The sequence below is a fragment of the Symphalangus syndactylus genome, chromosome 4 (genome assembly GCF_028878055.3).
Source record: "Symphalangus syndactylus isolate Jambi chromosome 4, NHGRI_mSymSyn1-v2.1_pri, whole genome shotgun sequence".
In the NCBI taxonomy this organism is placed as follows: domain Eukaryota; kingdom Metazoa; phylum Chordata; class Mammalia; order Primates; family Hylobatidae; genus Symphalangus; species Symphalangus syndactylus.
Genome location: NC_072426.2, coordinates 146,291,230 through 146,310,370, shown reverse-complemented (window position 1 = coordinate 146,310,370; position 19,141 = coordinate 146,291,230). Strand labels below are relative to the sequence as shown.

The following is a 19,141-nucleotide window of genomic DNA, read 5'->3' as shown; positions in this document are numbered from 1 at the left end:
AGACAAAAGAGCATGGCATGTCAGAAACATGAAAGCAGACATTTAAAACAAAGTTATAAGAAGTAACTTAGGAGATGAACAAGTTTACTTTAGCTCTTCTTTTTCTCCCTACAATTTACAAAACTCAGATAAGTAAATTAAGGGTGCACAAGAGGAGAGAAAATGAGATCTGATAGAAAACTTCACAGTGAGACTTCAAGAATATCTGCAGAGAAACTCATCAAAAGGACACCTGAAAGTCCTGAAAGGTACTTTAAGTCAGGAGTTCATGAGTTTTCAGTATTCTGTGGGAGAAAGAATCTACGGGAATAGCAGTTCTTGTGCTCCACTAATTGAACCTGCGTCAAGATGTTTAAAAGCAGGGAATGCTGCTTTGAAGGAAAGCCACAGAAGTTGGCTTATGTGCTGTGGAGACAGTGTGGCCCCCTTCCACTCCCAGATTGTGGGAAGAAACCTCAAGTGGCCTGCAAGCTGGACGTGGCTGGTCATCATATTTCCTGCATCATCAGTCAGAAAATGGCATGCAGCTGTATTTTCAGACTGAACCATGCTGTGCGCGGTAAGCAGCTGACCTTTTAACTAATGTCTCCACATTTAATATTCCCATCATTTTTTTACTGGAGTGCTATTTTATGAATATAAACACTTCTCCCAATGATTGGATTCATATATGAATTGCCAATAAATCTAAGATTTGCCCGGTTCTAGTATAATCATGAAAAGCCACTTCCAACGTTATCCTCAAAGCCAAGGGCCATAGTCACAGGCTTTGAAGATAAAGCAAATTTTTAGTACTTGAAAAACTACTCACACAATACGGTGTCTAAATAAAATAATTCTCCCTTTGAAGTCAGGTCAGATGGCTGAAATGTGAGCAGGTTGAAAATATGGCCTAATATACAGTTGTTAAGCTCTGTGTAAGATTCAGGACCATTAGTCCATGAAGACCTGCAATCAAAATCATGGGATTGGTTCTGAGGATGTGACCTTTTAGCCTTGGACAGGATGGCAGCAAAACCCCTGAGACCCACGGGGCTTTTCAAGTTCTCTAGAGAAGTAGATTCTCTTGAGCCCATTCTTGAGTGTAACAGCCGGTCCTCCAAGGAAGGCCTGCAAATTGTCTTTATTTTCGGGTAAAATAATTCAGGGTCTGGGTTTTCTATTGCAAATGTCAGCACTGTTAAACACATTCAACATATTAAAAGAGATGACTTGGCTCCTTAAGGGGAACAAAGGCGAAAATGTCAAATTTCACTTGGCATATGAAACTGTAATGTAATGTTTGTAAAATATTTCATGGTATAACTACTTCCCTGAAATATTTCTCTGTAAGCCTTAAATTATAAAGCAATGGCCTTTCTGTTTTGTGGAGCTCACAACTGAGGTGTAGTAAAAATATATCTTCAAACTATTTCTTACCTTCTGCTCTAAAATCAAACTAATGGGGACCTAAACTGTTGAATTTCAAAGGTCAGCAGTCCATCACTGTTTTCTGTAGCAAGGGAAATTCATGCAAAACTGATAGGGAAAACTGATCGATATTTTCTATAAAAAAGCGAATATACTCCTTCCAAACCAGTGACATCAGAAATGCCACCCAGAGCACCATCTTATACAACAGTTATTGTAGTAATCTGATAATATGTGAAGGCTCCAGTCAGCTTTCTGAAACTTCTCATATGTGCTTCTCATTTTAGCATTTTATTTAATCTCCCTACACTCAAATTTCTTACCGTGGATGCAATGAATCATGCTAGATTCAATGAGTGGTTAGTTCTGACAATGAACGGGTTGGGGTTTGGTTGGACTGTGACATGAAGGGTGGGTGTCAAAAGCCAAGATTTTTTTTGTTTGTTTGTTTTTTGAGATGGAGTTTCTCTGCTGTTGCCCTGGCTGGAGTGCAGTGGCACGATCTCGGCTCACTGCAACCTCCGCCTCCTGGGTTCTAGCGATTCTCCTGCCTCAGCCTCCCGAGCAGCCGGGATTACATGCATGCGCCACCATGCCCAGAAAAGCCAAGATTTATCCTTTCTCGGGAAGACAGTGAGATTATTTCTCCCTGAAAATAAAGCAGAACAGAACAAAACAAAATGATAACAGAGCAAAACAAAAGAGGTTTTGAGGGACGTGAACAGTAGTCCAGTTCTAGTCTAATGAGCCCGATTGCATGTACAACCTCATCAGTCAGTCCAGGCCATCAAGTGAAAGCTCATCAAGTGGCCATGAGAGGCTGAGTGGGGTCTATTTCTTGCAGTGGTCTGTAATGTAACCTCATGCCAATAAGACATTCTTCAGGAGAAGCTTGCCTTAATCACCTCTGTAACTGGCACCTGGAATGGTTTTGGTATCTAGCTAGAGCTGCCATAACAAAATACCACAGATTAGGTGGCTTAAACAAGAGAGATTCTCAGTTCTGGAATCGGGAAGCTCAAGAGCAAGGTGTCAGCAGGATTTGGCTTCCTCTGAGGCCTCTTTCCTAGGCTTGCAGATGGCCACTTTTTACCTGTGTCCTCACATAGCCTTTTCTCCGTGTGCACACATCCCTGGGGTCTCTTCTCTTTTTATCAGGACACCAGTCCTATTAGATTAGGGCGCCACCCTTAGGACCTGGTTCACTTTCTAAACACCCTATCTTCAAATACAGACAATTGGGGATTAGGGCTTCAACATACGAATTTTTGGGGGGACACAATTCAGTTCATGAGATGAAACTGCCTTTGCAAAGATTATGACAGTGAAAAAAATCTGACATAGGAAAATTATGTCAGTGAAAGAAATCTGACCTCATCGACTGATCTCACTTCTAACCTCCAAGCTGCCCCTGTTCATTCTTAGGGATAGGGTGAACTAGCTTTTGGAGTAATTTAGCTTATAGTTTAACTTTGAAGAAAAGACAATACATCTCTTCCCCAAAATAAACCCTCTCCTTGCTTAGCGATCAGATGACTTTTGTAAAACCAACAAATTATCCACAAGATTAGAAACTATAGCTCAGGAGTCATGCAGCCAAAGGCCACAAGATAATAACCTCCCAGTTGCTCCTGTAGATAACGTCACTATTATAAAACCTAAGATTCATGTTTGAGGTATTTTTCAGACCCTGCATTCTGACGGATTAGCTGGTGCTACCCAGACTGTTTAAAAAAAAAGCAGCAGATTCTACCAGATCTGCTTCTGTGTATTCATATAGGTTGTGTGTATGTGTGATGCCTCACTGTTAAAATATATAAAAGAGCTCTAATTAATTGGCTTTAAAAATGAGCACTTAAATCAAATACTTTGCCAGAAAAATAGAAACTTTAATGCCTTTTAGTTCACAGGACTCTAATAAGCTTTGAAAAATAAAGACAGTTTTAAAGATTATTGGTAAAATAAAATAAAAATGTCTTCACAATTTAGACATTTCATCTCAATTAGGCAGTTCAGGTACTGTATTTACTAGAGGCTTTAAAGTTACACACTGCTTCTATGACTTTTGATAGGTGTCTACTTGCCTGCTTTAGAAATATTTTCCAAATTTTAAATCGTAAGTAAGGCCTGAGGACATGTGGATTTAGCCATGTCCCTTAGCTAGTTGGAAAGGGTCAGACATTATCTGCAGTTCTGTCCTGTGTCCTAGGCTCTGCACCTGGTACATAACTAAAATTGCTCGTGCTTAAAAATAGGAGTTGTATGCTATTGGTAAAAAGACATAAGAATTTGGTTTTTTGGGTCTAGATTAGAGGGTCTAGGAATTGTTCTAAATTTAATAAAGGAGAATATAAAACTAAAAGTTTAAGCAAGTTTATAAGGTTTATGATTCATCTTGTAAGAGAAATTCTGTGTGTGAGCAAATTGGCTAAAATTAAAAGGATATTATTTAGTTTTCCCATAAATGAAACATTAAAATAAAATGCAGGGCCGGATATGGGCTCTGTGTCAAAATAACAAGATTTTCTTAAAATATTGATCTGCTTTTTAACAAGAAATTATAAAGTAATAATAGAGTTGTCAAAATCTTATCTTATGCTTACACTAATTAAAATGAGATAAATTTGTTTATGAGGTTTTATTAAAAATTGGGTTTAGGCTGGGCGCAGTGGCTCATGCCCATAATCCTAGCACTTTGGGAGGCCAAGGAGGGAGGATCATTTGAGGTCAGGAGTTCCAGACCAGCCTGGCCAACATGGAAAAATCCCATCTCTACTAAAAAAAAAAACAACAACACAAAAATTAGCTGAGTGTGGTGGCATGCCCCTGTAGTCTCAGCTACTCAGGAGGCTGAGTTAGGAGAATCGCTTGAACCTGGGAGGCAGAGATTGCAGTGAGCCGAGATCATGCCACTGCACTGCAGCCTAGGTGACAGAGCAAGAGTCTGTCTCAAAAAAAAACAAAAACAAAAACAAAAACTGGCTTTAACATAAATCATACACAAATACAAAAGCAAAATAGGATTTTCTCTTTTGAACAAGATTTTCATGTAATATTGAGATAATAAAATATATTTTGCCTTTTAAATCAACTACAGAAAAAAGGCAAAAAGAGAGAAGAGATAGATTCAGTTGTCCTCATACTGTCTTTATTGGATCTTATTGGTTGGAAAGCTGAATCTCCCCTCTATTAATGAGTAAAAGTTTATGTCTTTTTAAAATTTTCGAGTTATCATTTTTGTTAAAGAAATTACTTATAGTGACATGGAATTCTATTTTATGATACTAAGTGTTTTAAATCTTTGATATTTGACAAACTTTCCAAAATGAAATTCTAAATTAAGTCTTTTTTGGCCTCATTAACTTTTTAAGTATTAGGTCCCCTGAATTCCAAAAAGGGACATATTCAGCTTATTTAGTATATTAAAATCATACAGAAAGCATTTTCAAATATAAAATAGTTTTTAATTTTAAGTTATATTCATAGAAATGTGTTATAAATTTGTGCTTAAAAACTTTGTAAGATTCCTGTAATTCTGATATGTCTCAGTATATGATTAATAATAATTATGTTAAATTATTGTGTGCCACAGAGATGACCAGATTTCCTCGTTGATTTTGTCTTTAATCGTGGCCATACTAAGATTTTTGTTATCCACAGATAATTGTTATCTTGTTTTGATCCTTTACAAACGGCAGTTTATAATCAGCTATAAGACTCTGACAGCTGCTTTTGAGTGCAGGTTTTTGATAACTTGGGAGATTGGGCCATTGAAATTAAAAAAACTTTCAGGACTCTTGTAGACAGCTGACGTGTTCAGGAGCACTGCTGGCTCAACAACAGGAAGAACAAGAGTTAATCGCATGAACTGAACCAACAGAAAACCCGAATAACCTTTTTATGACTTACTGCTTGACATACTGCTGATCTTTTTTGTTCTGTTTTTCAGAGTATAGCAAACTTTTTGAGTTATTTATAGCTTTTAACAATTGAAGAAAGTATACGCCTATGAACAAAAATTAAAAAAATATTTCTTTCTCTACCTAATTTATCAGAATTTGGAAACTACTTGTGAGTTTTCTTAACTTATGGCAATATAGTTATTTGCATAGGTGCAATAAGGATCTGCTTTCTTTTATAACAGGACACAATTAGAGACACTGGCTATTTTATCAAGGCTTAAATTGGAATGACATGCTTTCAGATATAAACAGACTGCTTGAAGGAATCAAAGCTGACTTAGAGAGCCAATAAAAGCCCCTTGGGAGAACTGGACTTATACCTTATTTACACAGTCCCTGTACAGAGTTTCTGACATGTGGTAAGTAATTTTTGACAGGCCCAGGCTCAAGAGGAGAGAAATTCATCCAATCATATAAGTATTTGGAGGCACAGATAAATTCGTGGCTGGGCTCAAGGCTTTAAAAAGTCTAATCTGAGATTCCTTATGGAGAAACCTCCAGAAAAGCCAATTTTAAAAAAGTCTATATGGATTAGTCCATTCTTGCACTGCTATAAAGAAATACCTGAAACTGGATAATTTATAAGAAAAGAGGTTTAATTGGCTCATTGTTTCACAGGCTGTTCAGGAAGTATGGCTGGAAGGCCTTGGAAAACTTTCAGTCATGGCAGAAAGTGAAGGGGAAGCAGACACGTCTCACATGGACAAAGAAGGCGGAAGAGAGAGAGAAGGGTGAGGTGCTACACACTTTTAAGCAACCAGATCTCACGATAACTCACTCATTATCATGAGAACAGCAAGGGGGAAGTCTGTCCACATGATCCAATCACCTTGTACCAGGCCCCTACTCCAACACTGGGGATTACAATTTGACATGAGATTTGGGTGGGGACACAAATCCAAACCATATCGTTCTTCCCCTGGTTCCTCCCATATCTCATGTCCTTCTCACATTGCAAAATATAATTACCCCTTTTCAATAGTCCCCTAAAGTGTTAATTCATTTCAGCATTAACTCAAAAGTTCATAGTCCAAAGTCTCATCTGAGACAAGGAAAGTCCCTTCTGCCTATAATTTGTAAAATAAAAAACAAGTTAGTTATGTCCAAGATACAGTGAGGGTACAGGCATTGCATAAATACACCTATTCCCAAAGGTAGAAATCAGCCAAGTTTTGGCAGCTCCACTCTTGTGGCTCTGCAAGATATAGCCCCCCTTCATTGATTTCATGGGTTGGTATTGAGTGCCTGCAGCTTTTCCAAGTGCACAGTGCAAGCTGCCAGTGGATCTACCATTTTGATGTCTAGAGGACAGTGGCCCTCTTCTCATAGCTCCACTAGGCAGTGCTCCAGTTTGAGGACTCTGCATGAGGGCCCTGAAACCACATTTTCCCTTTGTACTGTCCTAGCAGAGGTTCTCCATGAGGGCTTGCCCCTGCAGCAGACTTCTGCCTGGACATCCAGGCATTTCCATACATTCTCTGAGATCTAGGTGGAGGCTCCCAAGCCTGAACTCTTGTTTTCTGTGCACCTGCAGACTTAACACCATGTGGAAGCTGCCAAGGCTTAGGGCTTGCACCCTCTGGAGCAGTGGCCTGAGACCTATCTGGGACCCTTTTAGGTATAGCAGGAGCTGGAGAAGATAGGACGCAGGGAGCAGTGTCCCAAGGTTGCGCAGGGCAGCAGGGTCCTGGGCCTGGTCCATGAAACCATACCTCCCTCCTAGGCCTCCAGGCCTGTGATGGTAGGGACTGCCATGAAGGTCTCTGAAACATTTTCAAGGCATTTTCTCCATTGTTTTGGCTATTAATATTTGGCTCCTCTTTGCTTAGGCATATTCCTCCCATGAAAATGAGTCTTTCTTTTCTACCACATGGTCAGGCTGCAAATTCTTTAAACTTTTATGCTCTGCTTTCCCTTTAAAAAGTTTCAATTTGAGATAATCTCTTTTCTCATGCATATGACCATATGCTGTTAGAAGCAGCCAGGGCAGACCTTGAATGCTTTGTTGCTTAGATATTTCTTCTGCCAGATACCCTGAATCCTCTCTCTCAAGTTCAAAGTTCCACAGATCCCTAGAGCAGGGGAACAATGCTGCCAGTCTCTTTGCTAAAGCACAGCAAGAGTGACCTTTAGTCCAGTTCCCAATAAGTTCCTCATCTCCATCTGAGACCACCTCAGCCTGGACTTCATTGTCCATATTACTCTTAGCATTTTGGTGGCAAAAATTTAATAAGTCTCTAGGAAGTTTCAAACTTTCCCATATCTTCCTGTCTTCTTCTGAACCCTCCAAATTGTTCCAACTTCTGCCCATTATCCAGTTCCAAAGCTGCTTCCACATTTTCAGGTATCTTTATAGCAATGCTCCACTCCCAGTATTAATTTTCTGTATTAGTCCATTCTTTCACTGCTTTAAATAAATACCTGAAACTGGGTAATTTATTAGAAAAGAGGTTGAATTGGCTCATGATTCTGCAGGCTGTACAGGAAACATGGCTGGAGAGGCCTCAGGAAACTTTTAATCATGGTGGAAGGTGAAGGGGAAGCAGGCACATCTTACATGGCCAGAGAAGGAGAAAGAGAGAAAGAAGGGAGAGGTGCTACACACTTTTAAACAACCAGATCTCATAAGAACTCATTCACTATCATGAGAATAGCAAGTGGAGAGTCTGCCCCCATGATCCAGTCACTTCCCACCAGACCTCTTCTCCAACATTGGGGATTATAATTCAACATGAGATTAGGGTGGGGACACAAATCCAAATCATATCATAATTATTCTTGCTGTACTTTATGCAAATAATTGGGCCAAGTATAATTGGACTGATATGGTTTGGCTCTACCCTCACCCAAATCTTCATCTTGAATTGTAGTTCCCATAATCCTCATGTGTCATGGGAGGGACCCAGTGGTAGGTAATTGAATCATGGGGGCAGTTACCCTCATGGTTTTCTCATGATAGTGGGTTCTTTTGTGATCTGATGGTTCTATAAGAGGCTTTTCCCCCTTTTGCTTAGCACTTCTCCTTGCTGCCGCCGTGTGAAGAAGGATGTGTTTGCTTTCCCTTCCACCATGATTATAGGTTTCCTGAGGCCTCCTCACCATGCTCAGCTGTGAGTCAGTTAAACCTTTTTCCTTTATAAATTGCTCAGTCTTGGGTGTGTCTTTATTAGCAGTGTGAGAATGGACTAATACATGAACTAAAGCTTATTTTGCAAGTAAATCAGTCCTACCATGATTTGTCTTTAATAAAATTGGGAGACTGGAGAGAGAAAAATTATGTTTCTAAAAACTACAGTACTATTGTTGTTAGATTTTAGTCTTGCTCATTGTTTTTAATTTAAAAAAGTATGTTCTACAGTTTGGACTGACTGAAATTCTTTCTGGTCTGCAAGTCCCCAAATTAATGCTTACAAATTTTTCTCCTATATTTTGGATTTGGACTACTACCTTCGTTTTTCCCTGAGGCCCTACAAGCTAAAGCTTATTCCTTGGGATACAGTCAAGAAAAATGTGTCAAATTACCACAGCCTTCCTCCTCTGTAACTAAAAGTGTTTTGAATTGGACATCTGGATAGATTGTACCTAACATTAACCTTTTTCTTCTGTTTCCGTAGAAATACCTTTTATTAAAAATCTGTTTACCTCCATCACTTATAGGAGCATAGCCCATCTGCAATGCCACCTCCTAGAATGGGACACTGCTCTTTAACTCAACTGATCTATTCTCAGGTCTAAAAAGCTGACTAAAAATATATGAGATGACATATTTAAATTTTCTCTTTTCTGTGTGTACCAATTTGTCTTTCTAACAACCTGACCCAAATCTCTCTCTACTAGTGACCCTATGTCTGATTGGTTCTCAGAGCTATTTGCCTGAATCCCCCAGGGTTTCGAATCAATTCTACAACGAAGACTGAAGCTCGGACTTTCACTCCTGACATTAAGACTCATTATCTTCTAGTCTGCTGTTCATTGAAGTGCTGTGCTAAAACTGTGGATGAGAGTAGTAACATCATTGTCCTGCAAGTCTTGAAACCCCAAACAGGCACCTGTGAATACATGCAGACAGCTGCAAACTGGTTTCACTCCTCTTACCTTTAAGAATAATGTGTGATGAAACCCAAGAGGGGAGATTAAAACTGCCTTTGCAAAGATTATGACAGTGAGAAAAATTTGACATGGGAAAATAATGACAGTGAAAGAAATCTGACCTAATCAGCTGATCTTGCTTCTAACCTCCAAGCTGCCTTTGTCCATTGCTGGTGGTAGCCTGAACTAACTTTGGGAGTAATTGAGTTTATAATTTAACTTTGGAAAGAAGAATGAAAAAAGCCCATTCTCCAAACAACCTCCCCTCTCCTCTTGCTTAGGGACCAGACTATCTTTGTAAAACCAACAAATTAGCCACAAGATTAGAAATGATGGCTTAGGAGTCACGCAGCCAGAGGCCACAAGAATTCAAACTCCCAATTGCTCCTATAGATAACCATTATTGTAAAATCTAAGATTGATGTTTGAGGTATTTTTCAGATCCTGAATTCTGATAGATCAGCTGGTGCTACCTAGACCAGTAAACTGGCTCATCTGGTCTTGTGGTTCCCACCTAGGAACTGACTCAGCATAAGAGGACAGCTTTGACTTCCTATTATTTCTTTCCCACCCTACCATTCAGCATTCCTCGTTTCCTAGCTCTCTGACTACCAAACTATCTTTTAAAAAAACCTAGTCTTCGAATTTTCAGGGAGGCTGGTTTGAGTGGTAAGAAAACTTCAGCATCCCGTTTAGCTGACTCTACATGTATTAAACTCTCTATTGCAATTCCCTGTCTTGATAAATCAGCTCTGTTTAGGCAACAGGCAAGATGAACCTGTCAGGCGGTTACAAAGATATAGTACTTACTCAATAATTGCCTTTTAAATAAAGAAAAAATGTTAATATTTTCTATCTAGTTTGTCTGATTATGAATGTGAGGGGTCACAATGACAGCAATTTATTATTATTATTGCAATTAATCTTAGAGTTCCACAAAGAGGCCTCGCCAAACAATTTAAAAATAATTTATTGCTAGAACTTTTTGCAGGTCATGTTTAAATGCACTTTCTGTTACTACACAACTGGGAGATAGCCATATTGTCGAAGCCACTTGCTGTTTATTTCTCTCAAATCTCTTACTTGAATCCAGACTCATCTCATATTGCTGGAATTGGGTCATGGGCAAGGCTCCAGCAATGACGTTTTGAGCCACAGGTCGCCCCCTGGCTGAATGTAATACTTGCCTGGTTTATTTTTTAGAGCCTGGCCTTAAGCATTTTATTCAAGGCCATCAGTATTATTTTATGTAAGTGATTAACATTTTTGGGGGTACAGACTCTTTTTTGTTAGGGTTAACACAGCATGATCTTCTAATAGCATAAATTCCCATTAGTATCCACTGTTGCATAAAAAATGTTCATTATGATAGTAATTAGAAATGTTAATTTCCTAGAGCAATTATAATTTCCTTCAATCTTCCATGGCAGTGTTTTTGAAAGAATTTTATTAGTTTGTTTTATTATTTTTATTAATTTCAATTTTAATTTTAGATTCAGTGGGTGCATGTGCAGGTTTCTTATAAGAGGATACTGGATGATACTGAGGTTTGGGCTTCTATTGATCCTTTCACCCAGATAGTGAACACAGTTCCCAGTAGGAAGTTTCCCAGGCTTTGCTGTCCTCGCCCCCTCCCTCCTTTTGGAGTCCCCAGTGTCTATTGTTTCCACACAGACTCTTTTTGGGAATCTGATGAAAGTTATGAACTCTCCAGAAGAAATGTACACTGTTATGGTTTGGCTCTGTGCCCCCACCCTGGCGAAATATCACCTTGAATTGATTGTAATAATCCCCACATGTCAAGGGCAGGACCAGGTGGAGATAATGGAAGCATGGGGGCAGTTTCCCCCAGGCTGTTCTTGTTACAGTGAGTGAGTTCTCCTGAGATCTGATGGTTTTATAAGGGGCTTCCTTCTTTGCTCAGCACTTATTCTCTCTCCTGCTGCCCTGTGAAGAGCTGCTTTCAGCCATGATTGTAAGTTTTCTGAGGCCTCTCCAGTCTTGTGGAACTGTAAGTCAATTAAAGCTCTTTCCTTATTAATTACCCAGTCTAGTATGTCTGTATTAGCAGTCTGAGAACGGACGAATACATACGCATATACAGACACAACAGTTGGCACACAAAATATTTTTGCTTTCTGTATTTGGTGGCCTAAGAACATTTTCTTTTTTCTTTTTTTTTTTGGCTCAAGCCTGTAATCCCAGCACTTTGGGAGGCCGAGGCGGGCGGGTCACGAGGTCAGGAAATCCAGACCATCCTGGCTAACACGGTGAAACCCCGTCTCTATTAAAAATACAAAAAATTAGCCGGGCGTGTTGGCGGGCGCCTGTAGTCCCAGCTACTCGGGAGGCTGAGGCAGGAGAATGGCGTGAACCCGGGAGGCGGAGCTTGTAGAAAAAAAAAAAAAAAAAGAACATTTTCATATGTTTGTTACATATATAGTTTTCTCCCCACCTCCCATTGCACAAACACATGGGAGCTTGATATTTATTTTTTGGAATGTAGAATGTGATATTTTGCCTATACCCCATGGACTTCAGTAAGCAAGAAAATGACTAGTTTTTAACCTTAAAAAAAAAAAAATCAGCTGGGAGTTGTCTCAGGCAAAAACAATTACTTTCCTGGACCTCTGGCTCTTATAAGCTTCAGCATTGTGTTGCCTCCCTCCTCCATTTGTAATGCTAATCAGGGTTTTATTGAGAGTTTGCAATGGTAGACCCTATGCTAATTGCTTTCCATGATTATTTTATTTAACCATCACAACAACTCTAGAGGTAGGTACTATTATTATTCATATATATGTATATATATATGTGTATATATATGTATATATATGTGTATATATATGTATATATATGTGTATATATATGTATATATGTGTATATATGTATATATGTATATATATGTGTATATATATGTATATATGTATATATGTATATATATGTGTGTATATATATGTGTATATATGTGTGTATATATATATGTGTATATATGTATATATATATGTGTATATATATATGTATATATATGTGTGTATATATATATATGTGTATATATATATGTATATATATTTTGAGACAGAGTTTTGCACTCGTGTCCAGGCTGGAGAGCAATAGTGCAGCCTTGACTCACTGCAACCTCTGCCTCCTAGGTTCAAGTGACTCTCCTGCCGCAGCCTCCAGAGTAGCTGGGATTACAAGCATGTGCCACCACACCCGGCTACTTTTTGTATTATTTGTAGAGATGAGGTTTCACCATGTTGGCCAGGCTGGTCTCAAACTGCTGACCTCAAATGATCTGCCTGCCTCAAATGATCTGCCTCCCAAAGTGCTGGGATTACAGGTGTGAGCCACTGCACCTGTCCATTCATATTTTGAATGAGGAAACAAGGCGTCTTAGTTTTCTGTGGCTGCTGTAACAAATGATCACAAACTTGGTGGCTGGAAATTTATTATCTCACAGTTTTGGAGGCCAGAAGTCAGAAATCAAGGTGTTGGCAGGGCTGTGCTTCCTCCAGAAGCTCTAGGGGAGATTATGTTCTTTGCCTCTGGTGGCTGCCAGCATTCCTTGGCTTGTGGCTGCTTATGCAATCTCTGCCTTCCCTGAATGTCTCTTGCAAGGACTCTTTTTTAAAAAAAGTATAAATTTATGGAGTGCATGTGCAATTTTGTTACATGCATAGAAGGTGTAGTGGTCAAGTCAGGGCTTTTAGGGAATCCATTACCCAGATAAAGTACATTATACTCATTAACTAATTTCTCATCATCCACCTCCCTCCCACCCATTCACCCTTCTGAGTCTCCATTGTCTATTACTGCACTCCCTATATCCACATGTATACATTTTTTAGCCCCTGCTTATGAGTGAGAACATGTGATAGTTGACCCTCTGTGCCTGGCTACTTACAAAGACTCTTTTCATTGGATTTATACCTCATCTAGAAAATCCAGGATGATCTCATCTCAGATAATTTTTTTTAGAAAAATTTTTTTTTTGTATTATCTTTTCATTCCATCTGAAAAAATCTTTTCCTTTTTTTTTTTTTTTTCCAAAAAAAGTCACATTCACATGTTCTTGAAATTAGGATGTGACATATCTTTTTGTGGGCTCCCATTCAACCTGCTAGACAATACATAGGTAATTTATAGTGAGTCAGTAGTAAACCTGGGATTCCAACCCCTTGTCTTGGGGCCTCAAGAGCTTGTGAAAGCCCCACACTTTCTAATTGTAGACTTCAGCGTCTCTTCCGACTTTCAGACATTGTCTTATGTATAGACTGGCTGCTGGCTAACATGTCAAGGCCCATTTTGATAGCAGTCTCAATTCTAGAGGAAATATTAAGCTGACTCACACAAATAAAGAAGCTTAGCCAGGGACAATAAAGCCAAATATCACGTTAAGGGCACAGTTCCTCCCTCTGGTTTAGCTCCTTGGCTTTTTTCTGGTGTGAGATGTCCCATGGTGATTGTGTCATGGAGAGAGCAGAGGGAGGACTCTGAGGAACCTGGGAAGCCTGCTGAGCTGCATTTGGGACCTGCCTGGGCAGAAGGGCAGTGAGCTTGTGGAAACATTTGGCTAAAATATTATTCATGCAGAAATTGAAGAAGGCATAAGTAGATGGAAAGATGTCCTGTGTTCTTGGATCAAAAGACTTAATATTGTTAAGATATTTGGCCAGGCGTGGTGGTTCAAGCCTGTAATCCCAGCACTTTGGGAGGCCGAGGCAGGCAGATCACCTGAGGTCAGGAGTTCAAGACCAGCCTGACCAACATGGAGAAACCCCGTCTCTACTAAAAATACAAAATTAGCCAAGGTAGTGGCACATGCCTGTAATCCCAGCTACTTGGGTGGCTGAGGCAGGAGAATCACTTGAACCTGGGAGGCAGAGGTTGCGGTGAGCCGAGATCGCACTGTACTCCAGCCTGGGCAACAAGAGTGAAACTCCATCTCAAAAAAAAAAAAAAAAAAGATGTTCATACTACTCAAAGCATTCTATAGATTTAATGCAAGTCCTATCAATATCTCAATGATTTTTTTTAAGAAATATAAAAATTTATCCTTAAATTCCTGTGGAATCTCAAGGGACCCAAAATAGCCAAAACAATCTTGAAAAAGAAGAACAAAGTCGAAAGGCTCACACTTCCTGATTTGTAAGCTTACCATAGTGCTACAGTAATTAAAGCAGTATGGTACTTGCATAAAGACAGACATATAGACAAATAGAAACAGGCAAAAGATATTTTAGACATCTCTCCAAAGAAGAAATACAAATGTTCAATAAATACATGAAAAGGTGTTTAACATCATTAGTCATTAGGGAAATGCAAATTAACACCACAGTGACATACCACTTCATGTTCATTAGGATGGCTATTAAAAAAACCCAACAACAATGGAAAACTACAAGTGTTGGCAAGTATGGGGAGAAATTGGAACCCTCCTGCACTGTTGGTAGGAATGCCAAATGGTGTAGCTGCTATGGAAGAAAAGTTTAACGTTTCCTCAAAAAGTCAAACCCAGAATTACCATATGATGCAGCAATTCCACTACTAGGTGTATACCCCAAAGAATTGACAGCAAGGGCTTGAACAGATATTTATATGCCTATGTACACAGCAGGATTATTAACCATAGCCTAAAGGTGGAAACAACCCAAGTGTCCATTGACAGATGGTTGCATAAAGAAAATGTGGCATATACATTCAATGGAATATTGTTCAGTCTTAAAAAGAAACCAAGTTCTGATACATACAACGACATGGATGTTGTATGAAGACATTATGCTAAGCGAAATAAGCCAGTCTCTAAAGGAAATATATTGTATGATTCTACTTATATGAGGTACCTGAAATAGTCAAATTGATAGAAACAAAAGTAGAATGGAAGTTACTAGGAATTGGGGGAAGAGTGAATAGGAAGTTATTGTTTAATGATGTAATGGACTGAATTGTGCCTCTCTCTTCTCCCTGCCAATTTATATTTTGAAGCCCTAACCATCAATGTAATTGTATTTGAAGATAGGGCTTTTAGGAGGTAATTAAGCTAAAGGAGGTCATAAGGATGGGGTCCTAATCTGATAAAACTGGCTTAACAACAAGAGGAAGGAAAAGGAGTCTTTTCCCCTCACCCACCAAACCCAGCACAGGCACAACCATATGAACACACAGAGAGGAGGTGGCTGTCTCCAAGCCGGGAAGAGAGCCCTCACCAGAACCTGACCTGACCATGCTAGCGTCCTGATCTCAGAATTCCAGCCTCCAGGAGCAGTGACAAAATAAATATATGTTGTTTACAAGCCACCCACTATGTGGCATTGTGTTACAGCAGCCAGAGGTGACTAATAAAGATGGCTCTAGAGTTTCAGGCTGTGATGATAAAACAAATTCTGGTGATGGATAGTGGTGCTGGTTGCGCAACAGTGTGAATGCATGCTAATGTCACTGTACTGGTATGCCACTGATTAAAATGGCAAATTTAAAGTTAGGTCTATATATAATACAAAAATATCATACAGTGCCTATTTGGTAGTGATTGGGACAGTTGCGTTTGCTTTCTGTAAATCTGTGCAAAAGAAGAAACCAAGTTGTAGGATCTGGTGGGGACTAGCAGATCACATAAGGCAGGACCTAATTCCTTTTCTGTGAGGTGAAAAGTGGAGACGTAGCCAATACAGCCTCTGAGTAAATACAATTTTCTCAGTATGTTTAGAGCTGACTCTATCTCACACCAATGAGGTGCTTCACCCTCATTTTATACATAAGGAGAAAAGTTACAAAGACATATAGCATTATCTGTTTTTCCATGATGGTGCATATTGTCTTAGGAGAGATAACAACTGGAAATTCCCAAAAGGACGGGGATTACTTCCAGTTGCAGGGAGGACATTAGAAAGTGGTAAGCATTCTTGTTTTTATTTTACCCCTCTATTCCTGCTTCATCTGAGATTGTCCCTTTCAATGCATGCTGTCTTGAGAAACTAACCAAGATTGGTTTTGCAAAGTGTAGTTCAAGTAGTTAACAGCCAAACTTTCCAGTGGTAGGTGTCAACCAGCATTTAAGAACCAAGCAGGGCAACTCAAAGGGCTCCTAAAGCCAGGTGAATATTTGAATGAGCCGGAAGATACAAAAGCAATCTGCTTTTAAATTCCATAAGCAATTTTATAGTTCACTTGGAGTGACAGGACCAGGAAGAGGAAATAGTATTTGAAAAGTAGGAGGCACTTGCATTGCTCTACTCAGTTTAACTAAGGTATATGCTAGATATGAACTTGAACTCTTTACTCAGAATGTCACAATGAAGCCTGACTCTATTGAAAACAATTTATTTTTCCATATTCAGTTTTCTTATTTTATGTAACTTGCAACTTCTATCCAGAATATTTTCTGGTAAATTGGATCTTTAGGGAAGGAAAGAACAACTTTCTTTTTTTTTTTTTTTATTATACTTTAGGTTTTAGGGTACATGTGCACAATGTGCAGGTTTGTTACATATGTATCCATGTGCCATGTTGATTTCCTGTACCCATTAACTCGTCATTTAGCATTAGGTATATCTCCTAATGCTGTCCCTCCCCCCTCCCCCCACCCCACAACAGTCCCCGGAGTGTGATGTTCCCCTTCCTGTGTCCATGAGTTCTCATTGTTCAATTCCCACCTATGAGTGAGAACATGCGGTGTTTGGTTTTTTGTCCTTGCGATAGTTTACTGAGAATGATGGTTTCCAGTTTCATCCATGTCCCTACAAAGGACATGAACTCATCATTTTTTATGGCTGCATAGTATTCCTTTTTTTTTTTTTTTTTTTTTTTTTTTTGAGACGGAGTCTCGCTCTGTCGCCCAGGCTGGAGTGCAGTGGCGCAATCTCGGCTCACTGCAAGCTCCGCCTCCCGGGTTCACGCCATTCTCCTGCCTCAGCCTCTCTGAGTAGCTGGGACTACAGGCGCCCGCCACCACGCCCGGCTAATTTTTTGTATTTTTAGTAGAGACGGGGTTTCACGGGGGTCTCGATCTCCTGACCTCGTGATCCGCCCGCCTCGGCCTCCCAAAGTGCTGGGATTACAAGCGTGAGCCACCGCGCCCGGCCCAACTGCATAGTATTCCATGGTGTATATGTGCCACATTTTCTTAATCCAGTCTATCGTTGTTGGACATTTGGGTTGGTTCCAACTCTTTGCTATTGTGAATAGTGCCGCAATAAACATACGTGTGCATGTGTCTTTATAGCAGCATGATTTATAGTCCTTCGGGTATATACCCAGTAATGGGATGGCTGGGTCAAATGGTATTTCTAGTTCTAGATCCCTGAGGAATCGCCACACTGACTTCCACAATGGTTGAACTAGTTTACAGTCCCACCAACAGTGTAAAAGTGTTCCTATTTCTCCACATCCTCTCCAGCACCTGTTGTTTCCTGATTTTTTTAATGATGGCCATTCTAACTGGTGTGAGATGGTATCTCACTGTGGTTTCGATTTGCATTTCTCTGATGGCCAGTGATGATGAGCATTTCTTCATGTGTTTTTTGGCTGTATAAATGTCTTCTTTTGAGAAGTGTCTGTTCATGTCCTTTGCCCACTTTTTGATGGGGTTGTTTGTTTTTTTCTTGTAAATTTGTTTGAGTTCATTGTAGATTCTGGATATTAGCCCTTTGTCAGATGAGTAGGTTGCAAAAATTTTCTCCCATTCTGTAGGTTGCCTGTTCACTCTGATGGTAGTTTCTTTTGCTGTGCAGAAGCTCTTTAGTTTAATTAGATCCCATTTGTCAATTTTGGCTTTTGTTGCCATTGCTTTTGGTGTTTTAGACATGAAGTCCTTGCCCACGCCTATGTCCTGAATGGTATTGCCTAGGTTTTCTTGTAGGATTTTAATGGTTTTAGGTCTAACATTTAAGTCTTTAATCTATCTTGAATTAATTTTTGTATAAGGTGTAAGGAAGGGATCCAGTTTCAGCTTTCTACATATGGCTAGCCAGTTTTCCCAGCACCATTTATTAAATAGGGAATCCTTTCCCCATTTCTTGTTTTTGTCAGGTTTGTCAAAGATCAGATAGTTGTAGATATGCAGCATCATTTCTGAGGGCTGTGTTCTGTTCCATTGATCTATGTCTCTGTTGTGATACCAGTACCATGCTGTTTTGGTTACTGTAGCCTTGTAGTATAGTTTGAAGTCAGGTAGCATGATGCCTCCAGCTTTGTTCTTTTGGCTTAGGATTGACTTGGCAACGCGGGCTCTTTTTTGGTTCCATATGAACTTTAAAGTAGTTTTTTCCAATTCTGTGAAGAAAGTCGTTGGTAGCTTGATGGGGATGGCATTGAATCTATAAATTACCTTGGGCAGTATGGCCATTTTCACGATATTGATTCTTCCAACCCATGAGCATGGAATGTTCTTCCATTTGTTTGTATCTTCTTTTATTTCATTGAGCAGTGGTTTGTAGTTCTCCTTGAAGAGGTCCAGGGAAGGAAAGAACAACTTTCTTAAAGAGAGAATATTTGGTCACTTTTACTTTGGCATGGAAGGGAATTCAATGTATTTCTCTTTTAGATGTGGGGTACTTTAAGTTTTCATTATCAATAATTTTGGCACACATGAATCTTTGGGTAATACTGCGTTCATTTGGCTTTGATATGGCCAGGGGCCATTAAAAAACCCTAACACTCCAGTTACTGTTAACCATTAA

The 19,141-nt window shown here is 39.5% G+C and overlaps 1 protein-coding gene across 3 annotated transcripts in view; it reads right to left on the bottom strand.

The window, feature by feature from the left end:
• GALNTL6 (polypeptide N-acetylgalactosaminyltransferase like 6) overlaps window positions 1-19,141 on the bottom strand; it is a 1,246,491-nt gene that overhangs the window by 45,487 nt on the left and 1,181,863 nt on the right. The window lies entirely within an intron of this gene.